The sequence below is a fragment of the Xenopus laevis genome, chromosome 7L (assembly GCF_017654675.1).
Source record: "Xenopus laevis strain J_2021 chromosome 7L, Xenopus_laevis_v10.1, whole genome shotgun sequence".
Taxonomy (NCBI): domain Eukaryota; kingdom Metazoa; phylum Chordata; class Amphibia; order Anura; family Pipidae; genus Xenopus; species Xenopus laevis.
In genome coordinates this window covers 42,134,663-42,155,204 of record NC_054383.1, presented here as the reverse complement: position 1 = coordinate 42,155,204, position 20,542 = coordinate 42,134,663, and the positions used below count along the sequence as shown (strand labels likewise).

Here is a 20,542-nt window from a genome sequence, read left to right as displayed (position 1 = left end):
CTACATAGGCTTTTGCCCAACTACACTTCCTCAGCATCCAAAGGGCACACTCAAATATCTACCAATATCTCCATCCAAGCTAATAAGCAAGCTAACAAGATCAAATACACCTATAGCACATGTGCTATTTTCACTGTCTGTGTTTTTCAGCCTGCATGGAAGAGCCCAAACCTGCATCTAACACCTCCCACTGACATCAATGGGAGCTGCCTGGCACCATTAGTACAGGGAGTTCTTGGCTTGGAAACATTCACGATGTATTTTGGACAACAACTGCAAATACCTGACTACCATACATTCCTAAATAATAAGAATAATAAAATCCCAGCAAGGAATTCCAGACAGGCAAATGATTTCTAGAATGTGCAGTATGTTAGCAATATAGATAAATAAAAAAAAATACACACCAAGGTTAAAGAAAATTCATTGTTTTCCCGACAGCTTTCAACCACTCTTCCAAATCTATGTTATGATTGGATAGAGAGGCTTCCTGAATTGTGATAAAAATGATTCTGCTAGGGAAACAAGCTAAATAAAGACAGCTTCAGAGCGCTCTAGCCAGGGACTGCAGCCCCGAGGCTCAAGCAGCTGACAGCTATACTAACGATAATGCTAATATTCAGAGAGCTGCTACAGACAATGTTTACTTGAAAGGGGACATACTTCGGAATACTGCATATGAGATTACTACATTATACCTTTTTTTATTTTGGAACAGTATATGGATTATTATCTGTTCCTCAAAAATATAGTGCAGTATCAAACGGCAGAGTATAGTGAATTTTAATGCCAAATCTCAATGTACATTTATAGTACATACAGTGAAATATACATATACCTATTTAGCTAGAATTTCCACAAAAACTAGAATCCTCTAGAATAGTGTATAAGGTAGAATCAACAACAGTAATATCTGCATTAAGTGTTATCTGCAACATATAGAACAATTAGCAGCAGTTACCCAAAATAGCAAACCAATAGTGTGCAGCTTCTTCATGCACGCCTCTTTCATTAACCCTAAACATTCTAAATACACTGTAGCAGCACATTCCATACACAAGCTCTCTCGCAAGCACTAACAGCTAAAGCTATAAAAGACCTGCAGTATATGATCCACTTGTACTGGGCAACAATGATAATACTTTTAAAGAAACCATGTCAATATGGCATGAAATGGGAAAAACATATTTACATAACAGAGGTATGTTCAGCAACCATCATCCCCCCCAAGGTTTATGATGGTTCAGATGCGAACAAAGCGTTTCGGTCCCATCTGGCCCTAGCCTTAAGGTGCGAACCCACCAGTAATGGCACTTACAAGCATTTAGAATGCACACAACGGGTGGTGGCAGGGGCAAGGCCGGGTTTAAATATGGTGTGCCCCTTGGCCACTCTTCCCCCAGCCTGTTCCCAATCCACTCTCACACACCTCCACCCCCTACCAGTTCGCACACCTCCCTGCCCCCGATCTGCCTGTTCCTACCCTACTTGTGCCCCCCACCTGTTCCCAACCTGTTCGCACACCTACCTGTCTCGACCTGCTCAAAAACCCCTAGCACACCGCTTGCAAACCCCTTCCCCACCACTCACCTGCTTCGCAGTCAGTTTCCTAGATTGCCAGAACTGGGGACCGGGTCGGGCAAGAGCTTTAAACAACTGTCAAAATCTTCTGCTTGGTCCCCAATTCAGATGTGGTTAGCGGGTGGCATGCCGTCCCCAGCAATTTCCCGCACTAGGGCCAGGCCTGTGTGGCCTGCCCACAAATGCGGGCCTGGGCAGAAGGTGGGTTCCTGCTGAAATACACCAGTAGCAATACATGGCTAGTGAAGTAATTTTTTGAGACATTTCCAGCAAATCTAAATAAACTTATGAAAAACCATAAGGTTTTCAAATGGCTAGGTGCTAAAGTCACTGTGCCAAACTGTCCCCTGCCATGAAGTTATTTTAAAGGGAAACTCAACCCCAAAAATAGAAATTTGCCTAATAAAAAAGTATAATTCCAAGCAACTTTCCAAAATACATGTATTAAAAATGTTCAGTGCTTTTTAAGTTATTTGTAAAAACAATTGCTATTGAAAGTAGCATTTGCTTGTTAATCAGCTGGCTTGTCTTACACTGTATCAACAGTCTCAGTCACCAGGGCAGAGAAAAGAAAGGGACAGACAAACACTGCTTTCAGTAGCAATACATATACAAATAACTTAAAAACCATAGAACATTCAGCCGAACCCCCAAATCCTTTGTGAAAGATTCGGCCGAATACCGAACCGAATTTGCATATGCAAATTAGGAATGTGAAGGGGAAAACATTTTTTTACTTCCTTGTTTTGTGACAAAAAGTCACGAGATTTCTTTCCCCGTCCCTAATTTGCATATGCAAATTAGGGTTCAGAATCAGTTTGGCCGGGAAAAAGGTTTCGGCCAAATCCTGGTGAAAAAGGTTTGCACTGAATCCAGGATTTGGTTCGGGATTCGGCCTATTTGTAATGAATGTATATTCCAACGTTGCTTAGAATTATGTTTTCTTTTATTAGGCAAAAACTATTTTTTAGGTTGCCATTCCCTTTATAGGTTTTTCTAAACAGTTTTAATGCACACACAAAAAAAGCTGAGTTTTATTAAATACTGCCTAATAAACCATTTGCCAAAATAGGCATTTATTTGTTTGAGAGGTCTACTTGATGTGAGAATTTTTAGGATGGTGCATTTCATTTTCAGCATGGTGTTCTCAGGTGATGCTCCATTCATCCATTTCATTTTTTTTAGCCCATTTTTTTGCTTCAGAAATAATGGGCCTACTTCAGTTAATTTATATGCAGCCATAGTTGTCATCAAATACAACGGTCATTATCAACCGATTACGGTAAATTAATTTTGAGCCATAGGAAGGGAAATTTAATAAAAAACACACTTTTGCAAAGACAAACTAAGCCTTCAATCTAGCTTTATCCGTGTGTGTCTCTGTTTATTATCACTTAGGCTGGATAAATAACTTTTCTGCATTGTGTCACTTGTGTCACAACATTCTGGAAAGAAAGCTGGTATACGAAATCAAATAGATCACTTGTTCCAACAGACTGGAGTTTATGGCCTACAGCATGCTTTTACAATCCTAGCTGTCTGTTCCTGTACCCTGTCCCAGTTACCAAAAACTACTCAATACATAGAAAATGGATGGAAGCAGACCAGGAATGAAGTACTAGGCTGCAAAATATCCTTTTATTAAACACTAATTTTTTATTTAAACAAAGTCGACCAAACTCCCATACACACAGTTAAATTATTTATCAAGAATTCTTCTCAAAATAGTCGGAGCGAAAAAACTAATCCAAGAGGCAATTCGAATCGTACGATTGATGCTACAAAAACTCAACTTTTATCAAATTGTTGCTGCGAAAATTTTACTTTATCGGATTATCCAGCGCAGATCATGATGTCAAGAAACAACTTCAGGGATATCTGCCATGGTTCATAACCTCGACGGTTTTGAGATGGAGTATTTTCCGATTCGGATTTTTAGCAGTTTTGAGGTACAGGTATGGGACCGGTTATCCAGAATGCTCGGGTTATGGGGTTTTCCAGATAATGGATCTTTCTGTAATTTGGATCTTCATACCTTAAGTCTGGTAGAAAATCATGTAAACATTAAATAACCCCAATAGGCTGGTTTTGCTTCCAATAAGGATTCATTATATCTTAGTTGGGATCAAATACAAGCTACAGTTTTATTATTATGGGGGAAAAGGAAATCCTTTTTTAAAATCTGGATTATTTGGATAAAATGTAGTCTATGGGAGACGGTCTTTCCGTAATTTGAAGCTTTCTGGATAAGGGGTTCCCGGATAACAGATCCAGCCGTGACCAGCCGTTATGGAGGGATAATATGAAGCCCATGTAACAAGAAAAAAGTTTTACCAAGACCAAGAATTCGACTGCATGAGCTATTGCCCATTTCTGTAATTCCCTATCATGACTTATCAGACTCTACCCTTCCTGCCAAACCTTTAAGGGATAGTGACACATTCCAGACATTGAGAGAGATGTGTCACTATGCCTATATAAAAGTGGCCAGCACTAATCCAGCATTTCAAAGTTGACCACAGCCTTGGCTTTCCACCTTTTGTATATTTTTTTTTTTTTATATTTTGGGACAGACTGAAGGTGAAAGGAAGAAACATTAAAACTTACTTTGTAAATTTTGAATACCAGTCTAGCCTACTGTCTAGGCCAGTGAAATACCAGTCAGATGGACCCCACCTTACCCTTCTACTTCCCCTCCTACTCTATTGCATTGAACCCCCACACTGCTTTAAAAAGGAGAAGTTGGAATTGATGTTGGGCTAAAAAGGCAGGGCAAAGTACCAATAGGATGGTGGACATATGTAAACATGGGTTGATCCAGATGAAAACCAGAGGGATGAAGGGAAAGTCAGAGGATACCTTTCAAATGCAGGTACCTTTATACAAATGGTTAAAAAAGTGAAGAGAGCATACCAGATGCAGAATTGTTGCTGGAAGCTGCTTTATTGCTGACTACAAACACACAACATGCAGGTACCTTTATGTAAGTATACTGATGCAATTCTGCAACATATCCATCACTATTCATTTAAAGGAGAACTAAACCCTAAAAATGTATATGGATTAAAAATGGCATCTTCTATCTAATGACCTTATTGCACTAGCCTAAAGTTTCAGCTTCTCAATAGCAGCAATGATCCAGGACTTAAAAACTTGCCACAGGGGGTCACCATCTTGAAAAGTGTCTGTGACACTCACATGCTCAGTGGGCTCTGAACAGTTAAGCTTAGGGGTCTTTACAATTTATCAAGCAGAAAATTAGGTTGGCTTGTAATATAAGCTGATGCTACAAGGCTGATAATTAAATTCTGATGGTAGTTGCACTGGTTTCGGTGCTGCCATATAGTGATTATCTGTATTAATTACTAATCAGCCTTATATTGTGCGATTTATATTCGATGTGTACAGTATATTATGAGTGGATCCCTAAGCTCAGTAAGTGACAGCAGCACAGAGCATGTGCAGAGAAGAAGATGGGGAGCTACTGGGGCATCTTTGGAGACACAGAACGTACCTGCTAAAGGGCTGTGGTTGCCTTGGGCTGGTATAGAAGCCCAGAACATAATGTACAACATTTCTAGCCTACGTCTACAGTTAAGCTTTAGTTCTCCTTTAAATACTCCTTAAAGACTTGCCAGTTTAGAGAAGTATTTTTAATACACTACATATGAATTGCTTTCACATATACATATATGTGAACTCTTCCCTTAACCTTTAGATTGTAAGCTCATTGAGCAGGACCCTACACTCCTATTTTTATTCTGTAACCCTTAATTTTTAATTATTGTAAGTCCCGTTTGTTATAAATTATAGTAAGGCGCTGCATAACTTGCTGATCCAACATAAATAAATCATGATGATATCATAACTCCTGACACCCCAGCAGAAGCAGTGATTCCTTCTGATAAGCGGCTACTTCAAATTAGGGTCACATGTTGCCTGGTTAATTGTATGGATCTAGCATTGTTGGTGGGGAGTGTCTTAAACAATAACATCTTTTAAGTATAGATAGAAATACCAAAATGTAAAGATCTGCTTCATTAATAACTTTCAAATTTGTATTCACAGCACCTTTATGTATAGTGGATGGTTAAATCTATAATATTTCAGATAGCTAATGCTATAATTAAAAGTGTCTCAACCAAACATGTTTGGACTGCTGCAAACAACTTAGCCATGCTGTGAGTCATAGACTGGTTTAGCCAGTGTAACAAACTGATTCTGACACCAGACAGTGAGTTGGAATTTAAAACAACAAAAGAGCATGATTGAGCTGTTTTTCAGGAAAAAGTTTGTTGATTGGTTGCACTAATAAACTATTTTTGCATCAAAGCCAAGAGGAAAAAGAAATAACATCTGTTTAGAATAGTCCCCAGGGGCATATGATGCAAACGTAGTTGTTGCAGTAGTTACTGAAACATTCTACGTCTGCCAGCCGAAGCGCTATGGGTTTGCTGTCAGACTAGACATTCTACTTCCTAAATTATTTGATGTAGCTTTCTTACTCTTTATGGTTTTGCTTAAAGTGTAATTAAATATTCTTGTTTGCCAATAATATTTGGCCCATATGTGAAAACCAAAATAGCTTTTATTTAAATCCCTATAGTTATAAAATGTACGTATTACAGGGAAATTCCCTCTAAAACCTTCTGCTATATTCTCTTTAAATCTTGAAGCATGTCATCAGTATAGATGCACAAAGGATACGCAAAAATGCAGACTCTATGGTGTTGGCACAATGGATTCTATGGCAGGCAGCATGTAAATGGGCAATGCATAAAGTTTCAGCATTTCCAAGGATTAGTAACGCTTATCAATCAATCTGCAGGTCCAATCAACCAACCAATTGTAGCTCACCTGTTTGACAGCAAACATTAAGGGGGTTATTTATCAGAGGTCAAATTTTAGAGCTATGTGAGCATTTTTAAACTTTGAATAAACGCACAACTCGAAAGGCTTCTAATTTAAGAAAAAACTCGAATGGGAAACATTCGAATCAGCAAGCTCAGGGTTAACAACCCAAAAACTCGAATCTCTCGAGCGAAACCCACCGAAAAAAAACCTCAAACATCATGAAGGCTATTAACATCTTGAAATGGTTCAAGGGACCTTTGCCATTGACTCCTACATGACCTTGACAGGTTTTAGATGGTGTACTTTCGGATTCAAGCTATTTTCAGGGTCTGGGTATAATAAATCTAGGAAAAAAATGTTTTTTTTTAACCTGAAAAAAGATTTTTGACCAAAAAATAACCTTGTGGAAAACACAATGCGACCCTTAATAAATCTGCCCCTTAAGGGCTCTTACACACGGCCGTTCCGACCTGCGCTCCCCTGCGTTCCGTTTGTTGGCGTTCAGCCGCAGGGGAGCGCAGGAATAGACGCAAGTAATGATTTGAAATGGGGCTGTACTCACTCAGGCGCGTGTAGGCGCCGAACGCAGGAAAAATGCAGCATGTTGCGTCTGAACCTGCGTTCGGCGCCTACACGCGCCTGAGTGAGTACAGCCCCATTTCAAATCATTACTTGCGTCTATTCCTGCGCTCCCCTACGGCTGAACGCCAACAAACGGAACGCAGGGGAGCGCAGGTCGGAACGGCCGTGTGTAAGAGCCCTAAAGTGATACAGACCCAACCCTCCGACACTGCTAAAAGACCTTCTGTGTAGTTTCAGTGATGCTGGGCTGGGGGCGACGCAATCCTTTCATAGGGTAATTACAAATGAAAATTGGACTTCAGCCTATGGAAGGATTGCTCCGCCCCCAGCCCACGGAAGCAAGGCAGAAGATCCGTTAGTAGTGTGATCGGGTCGGCTTCACAAAAGTTATCGGGGAGGCTTTCAGGGATTTTTATAGGAACGTGTCAGTATCGCTTTAATATGTTTGTGATATTTTCCACATTTACAAAGACATGTCACTATCCCTTTAAAGTGATACTGACACCATCCTGATGAAATTAGAAAGCAAACTGTGGGCAATTAATGCAGTGTTTATAACATGACATCTCATAGTTCAAAGGATTATTTTAATACTGTTGACAGCATTCTGGATTTTGATCCCACTATTAAATACTATGAAACAGACCATGAAAAATATTAAATATCCAATTATAAAAATTTGAAACATATATACATTTACCCTTTTTGTCTTCTGTCAAACAGGTCTCACAAATTGTGCTGTGTTTAGTACTAAAGGTTTACTTTTGTTTTAAATGTACACTTTACCCACAATTGTTTTATTTGCCTTTGGCCTGTTAAATGCTTCATAGACGTGCTAAATAAACATTGTTCAAACTTGACTTTTGGCCAGTAATCGTCATTGCTTCCCAAAGCAATTGGTTGCTTCCCAAATTTGGTTGAAGGTTTCAGTCAATTTTCTATAAGACTGTCAACCAGATGGAGGGCCATTTGGAGAGCAGATAGAGGAGGTGAACACATCACCAGCCCTATGTGGTCCTTTTTCCAACTGGATTTCAACCATTCCCATTAGATACCTAGCCAACTCCCAACCAGACATTGGCTGGTCAGGTAGACAATTGTATAAGCACCATAAATGGATTGCCAATGCCAGTCCATGGATAGCCAGCATTTAATATAGGTCTGAATGGTGCTTTGATACAAAGAATATTTTTGGGAGACAATACTTCCACCTCACAGTTTTCCCTTCTCACCCCATCTCCTCCATTAGTTCTGTCATCTCTTCTAAAGCTACGGGTACATTCTGTGCCAACATTCTGAGTAATTACATAATCGTCAGCTGTTAGTTATACAATATGTACATGTATGACTCACATAGGCTGTTTGCTTATAGTTTGCACATATGTCTCTCATTGCAATAAAATATTTTGCAGATCTACTTTTGAAAGTAGACCTAGCAATTAATTTCATCTAGGTCTAGGGCATTGTGTATTCTTCACCAGCAGAGAAAACTCCAGTTGGCCCCACTTCCCACTCTATGGGGCAAATTCACTATTCGCTCCGCGAATTCACTAAAATCAGAAGTTGCGCACAGGGGTAGCGTAAGTTTGCGAAGTTGCGCTAGCGTTGATTCGCCAAGCGAAGCGAAGTTTCGCTAGCGATGGTTCATTTGCATACGGCGCAAAAATTCAAATTTCAATGGAGGAATACGTATCAGCACTACAAATGCCTAGAAAACCTTCAAAACATCAAATAAAAATTTTATTTTGCCCTACACATGTGCCCACTGTATAGGTAAGTTGCCATGAGTCAGGAAATGTAGGGGGGAAGGAGGGGAGCCCCAAAAAAAATTGCGATCTTTTTCAGCCTATCACCCATAATGTAAAAAACACGCCAGCGTTTTTTGGGACTTAGAAAAAATTTTGACTTTTTTTGAAGCAATCCCTATCTACTCTATTGCGTTTCGCCTGGTCTGAGGTGGCGAAGGAAGTCTAGCGTAAAAGGTAGCGTTCAGTACACTGCGCGCGTTAGTGAATTTGCGTAGTTACGTCCGTAGCGAAAATTCGCTAGGCGTAAGGGTGCGAAGTAACACTAGCGAATCTACGCCAGCGTTCGTTAGTGAATTTGCGAAGTAACGAAAATGCCCAACGCTAGCGAATTGACGCTAGCGTTCGGGGTGCTTCGGCGCTTAGTGAATTTGCCCCTATATGTTTGCAAGGACAAAACTATAATTGTCTGTTGACCCGAACCGCAGGTAAACCCACAACCTCCTAGTGCCCCACTTCCACCGGATGTGCTCCCTTTTATATACTCGTGCACTGGTGTGCCCACCCTCTTCTGTAACGTCACGGTGGGTCAGGTAAATAAATCGGAACACACAGCGGATTAGGGTTGGGTGTGGGTTCTAGGGGGTCGGGTCGAGTGTTTCTCAACCAGCACATCACTACTTATCAGCCTGTGTAATTCAGGCTGAAAAACAGGCAAACCTAAGCCAACAGTGTCTGCACAGGTATTGTGTTGGCATTAATGCTAACACAATAAATCAATTTCAGCACAGAAAAGCACGATTATGTATTTTTGCACCAAAGTCAACTCCATGCACCTAATGAACACAGGACGACGCAGTGTCTGTGCAGACAGCAGAGTGGGTCAATTGAGTGGTTCCACTTCTTCTCGGCCTGCAAGAAGCCTTAATCCATAGTGCAGTATGTCTCCTTTCCTTTCTGACTCACTGCCAACAGAACTAGCCGAGATAAAGGATGGAGCCATCCTTAAAGAGCGCAGGGGAAGTCACAACATAGTACATCTAAAGAATATTGTAAAGCTCACCACAACACTTTAAACAATGGGCTCAACTGAACACATATTGTAAACTGTTGATGAGTATGACTGGTATCGTACTTCTTTCATCTGGCACAGCAGCCATTAGCTTATCCACATTTCCCTCTCACCTAACAAAATCCTTTTAGGGGTGGAAAGCTTGTCCTGAAAAGTATACATTTGTGAATATACATTATCCATAAGCATACCTACACATTCAAACAGCATTTAGAAAATGTTGTTGAGACTGAACTAAAGATAAGGGGGGTTAATTATAAATGCTGGGCAAATTTGCACCTGGGCAGTAACCCATAGCTACCAATCAGATGATTGCTTTTAGTGTTCACCCTACAGCTGGCTGAAAAAAAGCTCATCACTGATTGGTTGCTATGGGTTACTGCCCAGGTGCAAATTTGCCCAGTGTTTATAAATAACGCCCAAGGTGTGGTTGAATGCATCCCTGGTATTTAGCTAAATGCAGGATAGTATACAGGTATTGAACATGTTGTTATCCAGAATGCTCCGGACCTTGGGTTTTCCGGATAAGGCATCTTTCTGTAATTTGTATATCAATACCTTAAGTATACGAAAAATATCCTTTAAACATTAAATAAACCCAATAGGATTGTTTTGCTTCCAATAAAGAATAATCTTAGGTTGGATTGCATGTTCAAATTTGAGTGAAATATTAAAGTTGGCTACTTTCAGAACCTTTATCATATCATTAGCCAGGGTAGCAATACAGACACATCTGATTAAACAGTGTGTAAGTACCCACCTTTAGGGCAATGGTACATGGGAAGATTTGTCGCCACCTGAAAAAAAGTCCCCTGAAAAAGTCATCCCCTTTGGCAGCATCTGACTCACCGCAAGTAAATTACATTACTTACAGAGATTTGGCTTAACTGGGGGGAAAACACGAAAGCATACATTTCCCTGCAATTAAGCCAAATCACCACAAGTAATGTAATTTACTTACGATGATTCAGATGTTAGAGAAGGGGATGTCATTTTTCAGTGGATTTGTCACCCTTCTTCCCGTGTGCCATTGTCCTTATTGTAAATCAGTGACTATGTGGTGCCTATCCTGTGTGTGTTTTAATTAAATTACACTAGGAAAATGAACTTATAGGTTGTTATTTAATAATGCATTACTGTTAAACAGCTGTCAGTAATTTTACTATTCCTGTGATTGTTCTAAAATTGATAGTTTTACTTATAGCAAGGGTGTTCAACCTGTGGCCCAGGATGGATATGAATGTGGCCCAGCTTGAAACGCTCAGTTCCTGAGGAAACGTCATAATAATATAATACGTCTATTTAATATCCAGGTGTCCCATATTCCAGTGTATAGCATCATCTGGTTATCCAACTGGTATTGTAGTTCTTTTCTGTGTATTTTCTTTACTTTTACAAATCAAAAGTGTGTGTATTTCATGTGTGGCCCCAGACAATTTGTATTTTTCCAATGTGGCCCAGGGAAGCCAAAAGGTTGGATTTACAGTATTCAGCATGGGGGAAAACTATACTTCCCTTCCTGTACTTTTCCCTCTCGCTTTCATTTTCTTTCTTCCAATAACCACTGGTACCAGGGTACCAGACAGTTAGCAGCACTATCTGACTTGGCCAGTTGCATTAAATTGTGGCATGCAAGTACGGCTGAGTGTTAAATTTCACATTCTAGACTCACATCCAAGCTTAACAGAAGTCACTGGATGCACTTACTAATATTAGGAGTAGTTCACCTTTAAGTTAACTTTTAGTATGTTATAGAATGTTTAATTCTAAGCAACTTTCCAGTTGGCCTTCATTTTTTTTCTTTTATATAGTTTTTTTAATTATTTGTCTTCTTCTTCTGGCTCTTTATGCAAGGCTACACATTTATTGTTATTGCTACATATTATTATTCATCTTTCTATTCAGGCCCTCTCCTGTTCATATTCAAGTCTTATTCAAATCAATGCATGATTGCTAGGGTAATTTGGACCCTAGCATCCAAGCTGGAGAGCTGCTGAATAATAATCTAAACAACCCAAAAACCATAAATGATAAAATAAAATGAAAACTGATTACAAATGGTCATTTTCAGTATATCATTCAAATCATTAGCTGGTTGCTTGGGTACCTGGGACCTTGGCACTGAAATAATAGTTTAAATTCCAAACAGGACAACTATATAATAAAAATTAAGTGAATAAATTACTTATCAGTTCCCCCCTTTTTAATACACGCTGCAGCTGCCAAATGCTATGAATATAAGTATATAACTGAACATAGTTGTACTGACCCTACTTTGAGGCAGCACAGTGGCCTGATGGTTAGCCCTTCTGTCTTGCATCTCGGTTGTCCTGAGTTTGCTTTTAGTCTGAGCACTACAGTACATTCTGAGTACATTCTACCAGTGTCTGCATGGGATTTCTCCAACACTCCAAAAACATATGGGAAGGTTAACTGATACAATTAACCATAGAGTCTACTTGATTTTTGTGCTTATCCAATATTATATGGAAAAAAAAAAACTCATTCCACTATTGCTATGCCATCCTGGGTGCAAGCTACAACTTTACCTCTCATCAACATATTGACAAAAGAACAAACTTGTGGTGTTTATACAAATGGCCTGTAGATGTCACTGTTACTGTGCATACTTCCTGACAGCTTAAAAGTGAAATTTACTGTTGTGTAATGGCTGCGTGAGAGCCTGCTAATAAAGCACTGTTATACTCTACTCATCCTTGGCTACCCAAAACATAACAGATTGACGACAAGATGGATCTTCTACCTCTGCAGCAGCCTGCAGCTTTTCTTCCAAAGCCTGGTGAGCCTACCATACCTTTTTCTGCTTGGATCCGTATTTTTGAAAATTACATTATTGCTGCTGACCAAGGGGAGATTTCTGCTGCTAAAAAGCATGCTTTACTTATTCACTACCTGGGAGCAGAGGGACAGCGGATATTCTATACATTACCATTACCTGATGATACTTATGAAACTGCTCTTACTGCTACATACCTCCCAACATTTTGGAAGTAAAAAGAGGGACAAAAAATTTTTTCGCACATAGCGCAGCAAAATTTTGACCATGCCCCTTTCTGTGGCCAATTACCATGTTCATTTTACAAAATTTGGCAGGTTATGAAAGTTTGAAACTATTTTTCCTTATCTAAACTGGTTTTTTTGTGTCTCAAAATTGTTACAAAGTATCTTATTTGCAACTGTTAGCTGTTCAGTGCTCTCTTCTAAAAGCCAATAGTGAGAAACTTTGTTTCTTTTTCTGGCTGTTCAGTGCAGAGAAAATAGGGACTTTCCAGTACAAATGAGGGACGGCAGGTTGAGCTGTCAAAAGAGGGACTGTCCCTCCGAAAAAGATACAGTTGGGAGGTATGCTGCTATAAAGAACTTTTTCGTGCCAAGAATAAATGTGGTTGCTGAAAGATATAAATTCCGTCAACGTGGACAACGTAGTGGCGAATCCACAGAACAATTTGTAGCAGCTTTAAGAGAGCTGGTTGTTACCTGTGAGTTTGGGATGAAATGCGAGATCAAATAGTGAAAAAAACTCACCTCGCATTAGAGAAAGACTGCTCCTAGAGCAGGATTTAACCCTTGCAAAGGCTATTACAGTTGCTAGCCAAATTGAAACAGCAGTGGCAGAGGCTAGAACTCTCAGTCAGGGAACTGCTGGGAATGTACAGATTGTGAATTCAACACTGTGGCCTAATAATGCACAGTCACAGGCAAAATACAGTGCTAAGGAAAGAGATTCACCTACACTGCAAAACCATACAGCAAATACAAATAAAAAATACTGCGTTTGCTGTGGTTCAACACAACACAATGCAAATCATGTTACATGTCCTGCAAAAGCTAAACGGTGCCGCAAATGCACAAAAGTAGGACATTTTGCTAAGATCTGCTAAAGATGTTCATGAAGTCACTACTACAAATGTTACAGTATTATGTGTGGATAAAGCTGGTACATTTATTTCAGACAAGTTTATATGCACTGTCAGTGTCAGTACTGCTTCTGCTGACAAGGGACACTCCATTAACCTGATGCTTGATACAGGTTCAGCTGTTTCTATACTACCAAAGGATATTTTCTTGAAATACTTTGCAAAAGATCCGCTTGGCGCGCCTGCCCTGAAACTGGTCAGTTACTTAAAGGATCCAATCCCTGTACTTGGTTGCTTGCCAGTGACTGTACAATTTGAATCAAATACTGCAAAATGTGACTTTTACATTGTGAATAAGGATACTGCTATACTTGGAAGGGATCTCTTTGCTGCATTAAACCTACAATTATTTGATGGTCTCATTACAACAGCACCAGTCAGTGACTTCCACACAGTCAGTGTCTAAAATTTCACCACAAAGCAACACTTCACTGGGTTGTGCAAAGAACTTTGTACACAAAGTTAAGTTGAGACCAGATGTAAAACCAGTACCATTTCCTGATTCAGCATGGGAAAAACTTGCTATTGACATTGTGGGTCCTTTTATAGATGCTCCTATAGACTGCAGATTTGCTATAACCTTGATAGACTATTGCAGTAAATGGCCTGAAATTGCATTTGTTTCTCATATAACATCAGCTACAGTAATAACATTTCTGTCTACAGTCTTCAGCAGAGAAGGTAATCCAAAGGAGTTAATATCAGACAACAGACCACAGTTTGTCTCATATGAGTTTGAATTCTTTCTGAGAGGAATATTGTGTATAGGAAATCTTCAGTGTATTACCCACAAGCAAATGGAGAAATCGAGCGATTAAACAGAAGTCTGAAAGAAGCACTACAGACAGCAAATATTACTGGGAAATCTTGGAAAGTATTTACAATAAAGTTCCTACATAACTACAGAGCAACGTGCCATGCAACAACCCAATCATCTCCAGCTGAATTATTACAAGGCAGACAGATGCGCACCAAGTTACATGTTGCAGACATCAAACTTCCACAAAGTACTGTGCCTACAAAATCATCTACTGCTGACATTGTGAAACGTCAACAAGCCAAATGCAAGGCTTATACTGAAGAGAAGTGCACTTTCAGCCTGAATCTTTAGTCAGAATTAAGAAACCAGGAATACTGAAACAAGGACAATCTAAATTTACTACACCACTCGAAGTGAGACGCAAGCTAGGTCCATACACATATGAACTGTGTGATGGACGCATATGGAATTCAAGTTGTCTTGCTCCCGTTAGATATGAAGCTCCATTTGATGAAGGACATTTTCCTACTCCTGATATCAACTGCAATAGGCCTGAAGAATGTGAACCTACAAGGAGTACTGAGAGAATCAGAAAACTACCTGCATGGACCAAGGACTTTGTTATGTGAAGAATGTATAATATTGTTTTAAAATGCATACTGTTTAATTGTTGCTGTTTATTATAGTTGTCCAAATGCTTTCCTACTATAGGGGGAATATGTGGTGTTTATACAAATGGCCTGTAGATGTCACTGTTACTGTGCATACTTCCTGACAGCTTAAAAGTGAAAGTTCCTGTTGTGTAATGGCTGCATGAGAGCCTGCTAATAAAGCACTGTTATACTCTCCTCATCCTCGGCTACCCAAAACATAACAAAACTTACATCCATTCATTGTTACATTATGCAAGGTCAGTGGTACCACTGATAATTGATGTTCAGTATTAAATGGGTGGTTCACGTTTAAGTTAACTTTTAGTATGTTATAGAAAGACTAATTCTAGCCAACTTTTCAATTGGTCTTCATTTTTTTTATTTTATAGTTTTGATTATTTGCCTTCTGCCTGACTCTTTCCAGAATACAAATGGTGGTCACTGTCCTCATCTAAAAAACAAGTGCTCTGTAAGACTACAAATGTATTGTTATTGCTACTTTTAATTACTCATCTTTCTATTCAGGCCCTTGCCTACTCATATTCCAGTCTCTTATTCATATCAGTGCATAGTTGCTATGGCGATCTGGACCCTAGCAACCACATTGCTGAAATTGAGAACTTCTAAATAAAAAGCTAAATAACTCAAAAATTACAAATAAAAAACAATAAAACCAATTGCAAATTGCAGCAGAATACTGCTTTCTATATTATACTAAAAGTTAAAGGGGTGGTTCACCTTTAAGTTAACTTTTAGTATATCATAGAATGGCCAGTTCTATGCAACTTTTCAATTGTTCTACTTTATTTTTTTTACTCATCTTTCTATTCAGGTACTTTCCTATTCATATTCCAGTCTCTTATTCGAATCAATGCATGGTTGATAGGGTACTTTAGACCCTAGCAACCACATTGCAGAAAACTGTAAACTGGAGAGGTGCTGAATAAAAAGCTAAATAACTCAAAAAACACAAATAAAAAATAAAAAAAAATTGCAAATTTTATCAGAATATACTAAAAGTTAAATCAAAGGTGAACAACCTCTTTAATTTAAAGGTGAAAACCCCCTTTAAAAACACTCTACTGATTCAACTTGCTACACTGAGGCATTAATATTTAAACTAGGATGGAATAGAAACAGTGGAATCGTTGATGTTATATTATACTGGATGAGCACAACAATTAGATGTATTGTGGGACTCATTTTAATCAGTGCAGAGATTGAGCACATTATTACATGGGTTCACACTGTTAACACTATGTATATCTGAGATTACTAAGCATTCAATAATGTTTAACATATCTTCCTGTTCTATTTGAACATACATGGTACTCTTTGTCTTGCATTTGTTATGGTTTATAGAAATTCATATGCTAACACATGTTTGGGATCCATTATCTGGAAACCCGCAGAAAGCTCTGAATTATGCAAAGGCAGTCTCCCATAGTCTCCATTTTATCCAAATAATCCAAATTTTTAAAAATGATCTCCCTTGTCTTTGTAATAATAAAACAGGACCTTGTACTTGATCCTTATTGGAAGCAAAACCAACAGAATAGGGTTTATTTAATGTTTAAATGATTTTCTAGTAGGCTTAAGGTATGAAGATCCAAATTACAGAGAGATCCATTTTCCGGAAAATTCCAAGTCCTGAGGATTCTGGATAACAGGTCCCATAGTAGTTATTACTAGTATATTATTACTTAAACAATTACTGCAATTATGCTAATTTCAGAAATGCTCCTTTAAAACAAAAAACATTTGCAGTCTTTAATAGCTACAATACCTGACCAACTGCATAGAGAAAAATGTATCCTAGCAAAATAACATTCCATAGGTTATGTGTGTGATGATGGTCTGAAGAATCATAATACAAATGCAGCCAGTGGAAAACACAGTGAAAATGGAATATAACAGCATCAAAGTTATCCCTAGAGGGTGGATGCCACTGAATGATTTCCGCAGGAGTCAGAACATAAATATTTTATTCTTTGACACTCACATGCAGAAGCCTCAACCCCCTGTAACATTAAAAGCCAGGGAGGTTACTTGCAGCCAACGGCTTGCTAATGCACTGCTTTCCGACGTACACAGCTTATGTAACAGCAGCCCGCGTCCATGTTGATTCTGCTTTTCCCGAGTTGAGTGTAAGCCTTCAGAATACGAATAGCTTTCCTATGCTAAATGCATAGGCATACATTTATATTTAATATATTCTACAATTAATTGTTACCATTATGAGTGCTAAAAAGATATCAAGATTAACCAGGACTAAATATAAACAAACCAGGCCCAATGCATCTGATGGAAAAGCCTTGATTTGCAACAAACTGTTCTCATTCCGTGTATCGAGCAACTGCCAGCCCTGAAATGGTCTTTTCTAAATATCACATTTACAGCAAAAATAATCAATTTTACTAAAAATAGGCAAAGGCTTTTTTGCTGATTCAATCATAACACGGGCCCAGATCAAGAATAAATCTTCAGTGTAGATATATAATGTATATAAATATGCTGCACTTCTACTAAATAAATAAAATGTTATAGAAAAATGGCAGATGGTATTGATGTCCATGTCATTTGTGGTGCAGGGACAACACTGCCATCATAACACAGTGGCCTAAGTAGTGTTAACCATAAAAATGACAGGATGTAAACATGATGGAATAATCCTAATTATAATATGGCCATGTGAAGCCTCACCTCACACAGAGGGGGGGGGGGGGATTAAAGAGAGTCGTGCAAGCAGGTCACAGTGCTGCAGTGTTGGGCCCTCGTGGTGCAGACAGGGTTAATGACAGTGACGTTGATCTACAAGCAAACATTTGGGAAGTAAATAATGACGTCGACACAGCACATCTGCCTACCTGCTGTTTTTTTTAACCTATAACAAGGGACAGTGTGTCACCTTGAAACTGCCTTGCTACGAATGTGCTGCACAGAGGCACAATTGTCGCTAGTGATACTCACAGCAAGTGCAGGCGGTCCCCTGTGCGTCCCGTGCATCCTCCCATCTGGAACAATGCAATTAAGGAAATAGCTCGCTCTGCATCCGTATGTTTTCCCCCCTCGTCCCTCCCGGGCAGGTCTTGTTAGGAAGATGACATCATCCCTTCAGACATGCACCTGATTCTCAGGATGCGGCCCCTCCTCCCACACACAGGTCATTGTTTTTCTTAAAGGACCAGCTTTGGCGTTCCAGAAAACCCTTGGTTCAGTCCGCGACCGCTTCCAGTTTGAGGGAAAGCTGCGGCTTAGTGGGGAAGTGGGCTGGGTATACAGCTGGAAATGCAGGTCAATGCTGGAGCGAATCCTGCAGGCAGTGACGATAGCACTCATGCACGCACTAATGGTAGCTCGGTGCAACCACATGCCCACTGCTTTACTCACACACACACATAAAATGGACTCTGCTGCCTCAAGCCTCATAATGCCCTCGTGCTGAACCTGCGTAATGGGAGCGACTTTCCACATGGCATTTACCTATTGATGTATTTTGAAGAACAGGTTCATGTTGAGGAGAGAAAAAAAGCAATAAAACAACTCTTAAAATGCGACAGGAGCAACATGTTGGTACCAGATTTTCAACCCACAATTTACAGCATTTTTTATCTGGTGATAATGCATGAGGAAGCTGGTCCAGCACCTCACCAAGGGGTAGGGTTGCCACCTTTTCTGGAAAAAATACAAACCTTCCTATAGATATATTTTTTTTCCCTATAAGGGTCAGTCCACACGAGTAGATTCAGGGAGATGAGTCGCCCCAGCGACAAATCCCTTCTTCATGGGTACGACAATCTCCCCGAACTGCCTTCCACCGGCTAAAATGAAAATCAACTGCAGCAATGCACACGCGGCGCTTCGTTTTCCGAAGTCGCCCGAAGTTTTCTCGTGAGGCAACTTCGGGTGACTTCGGAAAACGAAGCGCCGCGTGCATTGCCATAGGGAATTTTAGCTGGCGGAGGCAGGGGGAAGGCAGTTCAGGTAGATTGTCGCCCCGAAGAAGAGGCGACTTGTCGCTGGGGCGACTCATCTCACTGAATCTGCTCATAAGGCTTGACGCTTAATAACATTGGGATCAACCATCATTTTTACCGGCCAGGTGGCAACCCTACCAAGGGGCAAAGGAGGCATCTTGTTAATACAGACACAGCAATGGTATTTTCTGCAAAAGAAGAGCCAAATTACAGGATAAAAACACAATGCTGGAACAATAGTAAACGGCCGATCTGAATCCGAACCCTAATTAGCATATGTAAATTAGGGGTGGGAAGGGGAAGAATTTTTTACTTCCTTGTTTTGTGACAAAAAGTCATGCGATTTCCCTCCCCACCCCTAATTTGCATATGCAAATTAGGATTCGGTTCGGCCGAATCCCAAACCAAATCCTGGATTTGGTGCATCCCTAGTTTCGGGGCACGCCCCAAAGGGTCTTCACCCGCAATCACAGACTTGTGTGCCAGTGTGCTTTCTTCGCATTTGTTTGCTGGATCATTGTGGTAGTCGCAAACCTGTTCAATATGTTGTGATAGAATCATATTTTGTACCTGGAAGTCAATGGCGTGCAAGTAGACACTAAGGGGCAGGCCCGGACTGGAAATCTGTACAAATGCCAGAGAGGCTGCTATAAGGTGCCATAGAAAGTCAGTATTTAGTGGGCTGACCGGGGCTGTTTGGGCCTCTGTGTGGGCTGATTGGGCCTGAAATGCCAGGGCCTGTTTTAATTCTCAGTCCGGACCTGCTAAGGGGGCAACAGGCTAACCATCTGTTAGTGGCAGGTGTTGGTTACAGGGCCCTACCACCTTGGTTACAGTAAAATGCCAACATTTGTTGACTGCCACTTCCATGTGCCCACCTGCCTAGCTTAATCCTCTATACATGTGCCAGACTGCTCCCCCAGCGTAGTAGGAGCAGTACTTCAGCACCTGAACACAATAGCTGTGTTCTTGCAACAGAAATGCTGGGCCTTCAATGTCATAGCATCACTAAAAGTTGACCATGCATGTAGTGATAATATGGTATAAAATGCACATGAGTTTGTGTATGCTAGCTGGACAATCCTGATCTAAATATATATGTACTATAGATGTTGGTTTGTTAATCAGACCGGCTTGGAAATTGCATATGCTGATGCACCATGTTGTGTTGTGAGCACAAGTTCAGTGGCAGATAAGAAGTGTTTTACTTGTTACTGATCCTATCATTTGGATTATCGATCTGAACAAGCAGAATAATAAAGTGGCCAAATCATGTATTGCCCTGGTACATCTGTTTTACTACTCTATTTTCACCTTTTACTTTCACCTCACTCTTCCCCTTTCTTTCCACTTTCACTGTGCTTCTTTTTTTCTCCTTTT

The 20,542-nt window shown here is 39.9% G+C and overlaps 1 protein-coding gene across 1 annotated transcript in view; it reads right to left on the bottom strand.

Annotated features, from left to right (window-relative positions):
* usp54.L (ubiquitin specific peptidase 54 L homeolog) overlaps positions 1–18,902 on the bottom strand; it is a 77,081-nt gene extending 58,179 nt beyond the window's left edge. Inside the window, exon 1 of the mRNA XM_018225426.2 lies at positions 18,156–18,902. The gene's annotated coding sequence lies outside the window, so the exon portion shown is untranslated. The remainder of the gene's footprint in view (positions 1–18,155) is intronic.
* Between the last annotated feature and the right edge of the window lie 1,640 nt (positions 18,903–20,542).